The 9,250-nt window shown below is 45.5% G+C and overlaps 1 pseudogene; it reads right to left on the bottom strand.

Moving 5' to 3' along the window:
* Window positions 1-1,218: 1,218 nt before the first annotated feature.
* On the bottom strand, window positions 1,219-7,890 carry LOC146176736 (uncharacterized; annotated as a pseudogene).
* Between the last annotated feature and the right edge of the window lie 1,360 nt (window positions 7,891-9,250).

Raw genomic sequence — 9,250 nt, 5'->3', positions numbered from 1 at the left:
CCCACTAAATTGCCATTCACTGTCGCGACTGCAGAATTTTGGAATCAGGTTGCTTGCCTGACTTCTAAAGAACCACAGTGAATAGAAAACACGGCAATATGCTGACACGTGAGATGATAGAAGCTGCCAGTATACTCCATTTGAATTATCAGTGGGTTAGGAAGCCTTCAATTTCTTTGACCTAAGGATTGGCCTTTCTGGCACGAAAGTTTAGACTTTAACAACACTCTTTAAGCTGCTTGTTGTTTTTCACAACAAGGCTTTTAACTTTTTTGCGTTTTTTTTTGTTTCGCCTTGTTAGTTGTTGGCTTCTCTATTGTTCATCGTGTTTTTCACCATGATCATCGTCACATCTTTAGCGATTTTACATCTTTGCTTCCTTTCTGTCTTGCTTTTTTGAGTTACTTAGCTTTTCTATTGTCCTTTTTTGTTAATTTTACCTCTATTCCTTGCTTTTCATGGTTTGCTGTTTTAGTTCTTGGCCGCTCCAATATTCATCGTATTTTATTCAAGATGCGTACTGTGATGTTTTTTTGCGATATATGATTTTCTCCTTCACGGTGCCTTTATGTTTGTTTTCTGTGCCTTGGCCTACTTCTTTCCGTATATTTTTAGGCTTTTCAATATTTTATCAGACTTAGCTTCGGATGTATGAAGATATCTTACCATTTTGTGCCTGGTTCTAAGTTTGTGTTTACTCTTTTTATACACGCACATCCTGTCACCATATGGCATGAGCAAGTGTTATATGAACACATATCGCTGAAGCCTTTTTGAGCAAAGAGAGAAACAAGGAAAGCCTAAACAAAACCACAATGCTAGTTTCGCACTAATGTTTATACGGCTGGTAGTTATGTCATCCACTGCCTGACGTGTATAACATGTCGGAGCATCTATTTGATAGAGAGTCAATCTTTTTTCAATATCTTACGGTGTACATGCTGTCACTGAGCTTCACAATTATGGCACATGTTTGTTATTATCGACAATAACCCAGCTGCTTCGAAAACCATCTCTGATCTGCAGATTTTAGGTGCCAACCTGAGTAATTTTATGGCTTGAATATATTTTGTAAAAAAAACATCCTTCCTAGTTTGCCTAAACATGTATAAAACGCCAACAAACACCAATAATTTGAATGGGCGGTTAGGCTACGTTGGTTTCTTTAGACTGCAAATAATGTATTCGGAGTGTATGTTGGGGGGGGGGGGTGAACTCTTATTGCGCCGATAAACTGGGGACTAGTCCAAGGACTGATTGCACTGGCTTAGAGGTCAGCGGGGATCCATAGGATGTCGCGGCCTCCACCGCGCGCTGGGTAAGCCGGCGTTGATATGCTGGCTCGGAAGTGCGCAGGACAGACTCCCTCGTCTCTGGAGTCTGTGGTCGGAATTGAGCAGTGTTTGCACATGGGGGTTATCGGTTCCGGAAAGATCCTGCTGTATAATAGGGGGTGTGGGAAGCTGTCAGTTTGTAGTTTGCGCCATTGAACGGCCTCGCGTCTTGATAAATCGCGGTTTGCGGGATGATCTGTGCATCTTTGCAGTCGGTAGTGCTGGAGTATGTCCGTGTAAGTGACGAGTAAAGAAGCGCGTGAGATATTACTGTCAGCGGAAGCAGGGTGGCTGGTCATACTCTCGGCTCGGCAGCTGAGATCTCGAGCGAGAGTGTGCGCCTGGGTGTTTCCACTGAGCGACTCGTGGCTGGAGCCCAAAGGAGTAAGCGAGATGTGGAAGAGGGGGCTGTAGAACGTAGAATGTGTAACGTCTGACAAGAAATACGGCCAGTATCGTAGTTGCGGATAGCCTGTTTAGAATCTCTGATGACGAATTTGGTATTAGGGTGAGCTAGCGCTAGCGCAATGACAACCTCCTCAGCTGCGGTGACTGTTGCATTGCGAATGCTGCAGGCTGTGTATCAGCTGCGGTAAGGGCCGAGAGCTGCCGCCACCATCGCTGGCTTCGATGGACGGTAAGAGGCGTCCGTATACGTGACGTCCTGACGTCCGCTGAAGCGTTTCCCGAAATTACGATTCCGGTCGGCCCGTCTCTCGGCGTGGTGTTCCGGGTACATCCGTTTGGGAATGGGAGGAAAGCGGAGATTTAGTCCATATTCCGGTGTAAGTTCAGCATAACTTGGGGCCGCTCTCGGCGGGGTGATACCAACTTGCTTCAGTGCCGCTCGGCCAGCGTGTGTGAGTGAGAGCCGCTCATACTGGGCGATGAGGGTTGCTTCAATCAGTTCGCTCACGCTATTGGAGATTCTGAGAGCCATGAGCTTATGGGTAGCTTTGGACATGGAAAGACCTAGGGCCGTCTTGTACGCTTTTCGAAGTGACGCCTCTAGCCGTTCGCTTTCGGCACGAGTGAGACATAAGAAGGGTCCAGAGTAGGTGATGCGGAAGCAGATGAAAGCTTGCACGATGGCCTGGAGGTTGGATTTTCGCATGCCAAGATGCTTGTTCAATCAATCAATCAATCAATCAATCAATCAATCAATCAATCAATCAATCAAAGTGATCTTTATTTGTAGGAAACGAAATACATAAAGAATATTTGGACCGATAGCCGCGGGGCTAGTAGACGGTCCAGTACAGAATAAACTTGGTCAGGCAGCCGTAATGAGCGCATACAAACACACACACACACAAAAAAAAAACGACTAAAACAGACAAGCAACAAGAATCAACAGGCACGGAGAAAAATACTTTTCAGCAACAATTCATAGGCATATAATACAAAACGCAAGCGCACACACACAAAAAAAAATGGGGGGGGAGGGCAGGGAGGGGATCATAACTCTTCTTGGCTGTTAATAAAGAACATTTTACAACTCATTTTAAAGTTACCTGCAAGTTTCACATTAATAGGCAACGTGTTCCAATGTTTTGCTCCAGAAAATTGTACTAAACGTTCTCCGTACAGATTGTGGCAGGCAGGGAGGTTGAAATTGCCATTTAATGCGTGTCTTGTATTGCGAGATGGCAACAAGAAAATATCAAGTGGCAGAGGAATACTAGTATTAATGATGTTATTTACCAATACACAGATTTTGTATTTAAGCATTGATTCTAAAGAAAGTACTCGATTTTCTAGAAATAAATTATTGTTGCTGCAGTTGAAAGATACGCGGTATATTATACGCAATGCTCTCTTCTGCAGTCTCTGTAAGGGAAGTAGATAAGTTTTGTACGTTTGTCCCCAAGATTCACAGCAGTAGCTGATGTGGCAGTGAAATAAAGAAAAATACAGGGAACGTAGTATGGTGTACGGGAAATACCTTTTCGCCTTGGTAAGCGCGTAGCAACTGAAAGCTAGCTTTTTAGATAGCTTATCTATCTGCTCTTGCCAGTGCAAGTGTTGGTCAAAGATGATACCAAGGTATTTGAAAGAACAAACTTGCTGAACACAATCGTTGTTTAGAGATAGGTGAATCGTACTAGGGTCAATGTTTCTTCTCTTGGAGTGGAATACTACATATTTAGTTTTATCTACATTTATTGTTAGTTTATTAGCACGAAACCATTCTGAAACATTAAACAGTTCGGACGTTATCGTATTTTCTAGGCCCAAGAGTGACTTAGATGTGAACAAAAGAGCAGTGTCATCTGCATACATAAAGACTTTTGAAAATTGAACGGCCTGCGGTAGGTCGTTCACGAAAATGGAAAACAAAACAGGACCCAATACAGATCCTTGCGGGACCCCGCAAGTCACAGGTAGTAGTGTGGAGTGTCTGTCACTCAGCACTACTTTTTGTTTTCTAGCGGAAAGGTAGCTATCAAAAAACTGGAGAGAGGCATTAGTAATACCACACGATTTTAATTTTTCCAATAACTCTGAGTGACAGACGCACTCAAATGCCTTTTTTATGTCGAGGAATATTACTATTGCAATTTGATTTTTGTGAAGAGCAGTGTTAATATGGTGAGAAAGGGATGTGACAGCGGTGGTTGTTGATTTGGCTGAGATAAAGCCATGCTGCTCAGCACAGATTACATTATTATCAAGCAGAAACTTGTTCAATTGTAAGGATATTAATTTTTCAAAAACAGTATTGATTGTACTAAGCACAGATATGGGTCTGTAACTACTGGGGTCATTGGGATCTCCTGTCTTGTAGACTGGCACAACTTTCGCAATCTTCAAGCTTATTGGATACTGAGAGCTAACCATCGCATGGTTAATTATGTTGCATAAGGGGGTGCAAAGAATGTCGATATTGTCTTTTAGCACCTTCGATGGTATTCCGTCATAACCACAAGCTTTGTTTTCTCGCAGATTTTTAACTACTGACCTCATTTCTTCTTCAGTTATCTCCCGGAAAGCGAAGGTATTTGTTGCAATAGGTCTTCCTAGGTGAGGCATTGTTGAAGGAAAGCCATTAACCAGTTTTCTTCCTCGATCGACGAAATTATTATTGAAGGTATCAGCCATCTCCTCTGAGATTAAGTCTGGAAGGATATGTTCTTTTTTCTTTAATCCAACAACATCGCTCACAATTGCCCATATCTTTTTGGAATTTCCTTCCTGTCTCATAATTAGATTAGTGTAGTATTGTTTCTTTGAGTTCCTCATCATGGCGACCGATTTGTTTCTGTAGCATCGAAACTGTTCCCGGTAATACCTATTAGTCCGATTGTTTTTCCACTTATGATAGTATGAATCTTTCTTTTTCAAGACTTCAAGTATAGCTTTTGTCATCCAAGGGCATATACCATGGTCGTAGTTACGCCTAGTGTATGTGTAAGTGGATCGGTCAATGACGTCTGTGATTTTCCTTACCAGGTATTGATACTCAATATCTATGTCATCATCATGCACGCCTTCGAAATCTGTGCACTGAAGCAGCGATCGCACTTGAGCGTAGTCGATTCGGGCGGTACGTTTTTTAAACTGCTTGGGAGGATAAAGCAAAGGGTCACAGGGATAAAGAATAAAGATGGGATTGTGGTCTGAGATGGCAATGTCGCACACACCAGCAAACACATTTATGTCCTTGTTGCAAAGCACATGGTCAATCAGAGAGGCGGATTGGTTAGTGACTCGAGTTGGCTCATCTATAACATTTGTCAAGTTAAAGGACTGTATCAGCAAGAGGTAATCACGGCAATCATCTTTCAACAAATCAATGTTGAAATCACCACAGACAATCAAAGACGATTTACCCGTCGCAAGTGATAATAGCGTAGTTTCCATTACGGAATAGAATTTGTTTAGACAAGCGCTAGGTGGGCGGTAAACAACACCTATAATGATGCCACACTTCATTTCAATGAACAGTGTTTCAACTACACTTGCTTCATAACTAGCATTGCATTTACAGCAGTAGTCGATCCCTTTTCGAACAAAAAGTGCGAGGCCACCACCACGTGATACGCTATCCCGTGGTCGCGAGAGGAAATTGTACCCAGGAATTTCAACAGTTTCACCTTGCTTGAGCTATTTTGTTGGAGATTTAGGGAGGCGTCCGATCTGTACCACCAACTGGTCGATGCGTTGGAGCGTGATGTTGTTGCTGCCGTTCGCCTGTAGATGCAAGCCCAAGATCCTGATGTTATCTGTTCGAGGAATTGGGTTTGCTTGCACCACGAGGGTGATGTCGGAAAGTATCTTTGGAGGGCGTAGTCAAGGAGAAGGGATGATCATATACAGTCGTGCCTCGTTAATATGGACACTTTGGTTTCCGACCAAAACTGTCCATAAAGCGAGTCATTGATAATAACGAGTCATGAATAAAAACAAGAAGGATTAATTGAGAAAAGAGAATTGTAATTAACGACTGCTTTTGTACATAACGGTGTGCACTGGACTCAAAATTTCACAGAACACCGGCAATTTTGAGTGCATTATTCTTGTCATTGTTGCCTTCAAAAAATTGTAGTGCAGTCGTAAGCGACTCGTTTACCATACAACCCGTGATGTTGGGCTTCGTGTTGGTCGAACTTTCGAGCACGAACTCCTCATTGGCCGATGAATCAGCGTCTGATTCTCTACTCTACTACCGCCACTTCCAAAATGGCCTCTTTACTGAGCAAAGTAGCCGCTAAGTAGCTGCTTGAGATTCTCCTGAGGCGAGGAAATAGCTGAGCTGTCGATACTAGTCCCTCGCAGCTTGGATTGACTGAGATGGCTTTTGCCGCTTGTATTCACAGATTTCATCGCGCCTACGTTCAGCTCTGTTGTTTTGCGTTTAACTCCCGCCATGCCAAAAGCCAGACTCAAGTTGAGGGTTACAGGCTCTTGATGCTATGCACTTTTTTGCCTAGTTAACCTTTCTGCCTTTCCGTTCTTCTGATTCTTTCTTTTTTTTTGCCTTGTACTGTTTCTGTAAGGAAGCAAGGGAGTCAAGTTGGCAAGCTGCTATGCAGAGGGCTATGGAACATCCCATCTTCTTGGCGCCGTTTTTGCGTGTTACCATAAAACAAACACTGCAAGCTGAAGTACAGTTTAGAACGACGGCTAGCCGACTACGACGGGCTCAGACCTTGTCAAGGCCGCATCGTTGACTCAAAGCGAAGCCGACATACGGACCGCCTAGTGTGCAAAGTTTGACAGTTCGGCAGCGCAACAGGGACGAAAACCAGGAGCATGAGAGGGAAGCACGTCCAGGACGGGACGCCCGATCCCGGTTGCGTGTTGGTACGTCGCCTTTCTTTTGTCTCTCTACTTTGTGAGTGTGTCTTAACTCTCACTGAAAAGCGTTAACGGCTTTATAGAACGCACATTGCGCTTTGGGAAAGAAAACTTCAGTTCCCACCGCCAATGTAGGCATTTGTCTTTCTTCCTGTCATTTCTTGCTTACGTTATTACCGGCCTCTCTGTTCACGTTGAGCAGAATGTATTGCAACCACATGTTGCTGTTTTCCCGACTGCGGCGGCACTTACGCTGCACCCAGAAATCTCCTGGTTCCCCCCTTTCGGGGTCTTTCTTACACTGACCCTTGGTTTGCTGTGTGCGGTCTTCTCCCCCCGCCCCTCTCCCTTCCCTTAGAACGGCGACACGCCCACTTTGGTTCTTTCCAACCCCACAGGAATCGTTCAGGCATCCCGCCGTTTCTGCTGTTGCTTAGGTTCGCGGGCGGCGCGCCCTTCTTTAACTTGCGTTCGGACTCCTCTGCTTTTTTTCAAGCACTGTCCATAATAACGAGACAAAAATACATGGGCCCATGTCGGGCGCGTGCATTCTTCCCCTGTCCATTGTCCGGACAGCGAGTTTTCATATTAACGAGGCATAAATACATTAACAATGTTTCGTCCCCAGAAACACTGTCCATAATTCGGGTCGTCCATATTAACGGGGCAGGACTGCACTCTAACTTTGTCGGCAAACAGGTGATGCCAACTATACTTAGATAATCTCCGATCCGTTCGATGGCGGTCTCTAGGGTCTCTTCAATCTGGCTTCACTATCACGCGTGATCCAAAGTGTGAATTCGTCAGCATAAATGCTGTGATGCAGGTGGGGGATGTCGGCCAGTAGCTTGGGCTGGCATATCAGTGTAACGTTAAAAAGCATCGGTGAAAGTACGGCGCCTTGCGGTGGGCTACAGTTTCCCGGAGAGATGATGGAAGAATCTCCCGTGCCGGCTTTAGGTTGCACTGTACGGTCGGTGAGGAAGTTTTACATGTACGCATGCGTGCTATGTCCAACACCGAGAGCCTGAAGTTGTCGAATAATCGCTTCATGCAGGACGTTGTCGAATGCCTTGGCAACATCTAGGCCAACGATGACTTTCGTGTCTAGTGTACGTCTCATAACTACCTGATGATGAAGAAGAAGCATAATGTCCGGGGCCGCTAAATGAGGGCGGAAGCCGAACATTGTGTGTGGTAGAGGATGGTTGTCGTCGAGGTATCGTGAGAGTCTGGTCTGGATAACGTGGTTCATCAGCTTCCCAACGCAGAATGTGAGAGAGATGGGACGGAGGTTGGCCAAGTTTGCTGGTTTGCCCGGCTTGGGGATGAGGACTAGATTGGCGCATTTTCGCTCCTGAGGGATGGTACCACTGGCCCAGCATTCTTGAAAATAGTCGGTAAGAGCATGAATGGATGTGTCGTCTAGATTCCTAAGCATTTTGTTTGAAATGCGCTCAGGTCCGGCCGCTGAATTCATCTTGAGGAAATTGAGTTCTGCCCGGACCTCCGAAGAAGTTATTGGAACATTTAGACAGAAATTGACTGCTTCCTGATAGAAGGGGAGGTTGGTTGTTGGTTCGGGGCGGATGTAGGTATTTATAAGGTCTTGCTTGAGCTCGTCAGACGTGCCAGGATACTGGTGGAAGATTCGCTAGAGCTGTTGGCGTGTTTGAGTTTGCCTCCAGCTGAGTTGAGTAAATGTCGAAGGAGGTTCCACGTGTTACGAGCGTTTGGAGTCTTGTTTATCTGTCAGCTCTGTCAAGTGAATGCCATTGCTTAATTCTCAATATTCGTATGTGCGCGCGCCAGTCTAAGTCGGATATCGCGGTCCAATTTTCGAGTGGCGAGTAGAGCTTCGAGCGACTTCTTGCGCTCCCACAGAAGGGCGTAGTAGCGGTCGCAGTATGGGACACTGTCCTCTAACTCGACGGTTTGTGTGGCGTCGGCCACATGTTTGACAATTTCGGTTGTCCACGCCTTGATGCCAGTAAAAGCGGGAGATTTGACCTGCTGTTTCCTGTGCCTCCGGAAGGAGTCCCAGTCAATCACCTGAGCTGGCCGCGTACATTGACTGGTGTGCTCGTGCATCAGGATTTCGGGCATGAAGTGATCACTCCCAAACATTTTGTGAGTGTGACACCAACTCGTTTTAAATCCGGCAGTCGTAAAGGCAAGATCCGGCGTTTTATCCCGGTGTAGGCCAATGCCGTGTCTAGTGGGGTAGGACACGTCCGTTATAAGGGTCAGCTGATGTGTATGGCAGTCATTCCAAAGGCGTCGGCCTTTAGCAGAGTTGTAGTGGTAGCCCCAAGCGCGGTGATGCACGTTAAAGTCACCGAGGATGAGGAGGGGTTGCCCCTGCGCAAGCTGCTGGGCTTGGAGAAAAAGCGGACCGAAAATATTCCTATGGGCTCGGGGAGGGCTGTAGACATTAATTATAAACAGACTAGTGCGACGTTTACGTGAGGGTCGAGGTAATATTTCTAAGAAGACGTGCTCGGGGAAAGTTGGATCTAAATTGTGTTGGAGGACAGTGAGGGTGCGTTTGACGAGACTGGCTATTCGAGGTTTTACTCGTTCCGATATGTATGTACTGTAACCGGCAAGTTGAG

This window comes from Amblyomma maculatum, chromosome 10, assembly GCF_055883805.1.
Source record: "Amblyomma maculatum isolate TAMU_Amacu chromosome 10, ASM5588380v1, whole genome shotgun sequence".
Lineage (NCBI taxonomy): Eukaryota > Metazoa > Arthropoda > Arachnida > Ixodida > Ixodidae > Amblyomma > Amblyomma maculatum.
Note: the sequence above shows the minus strand (reverse complement) of the source record. Positions and strands in the feature narration are given on the sequence as shown.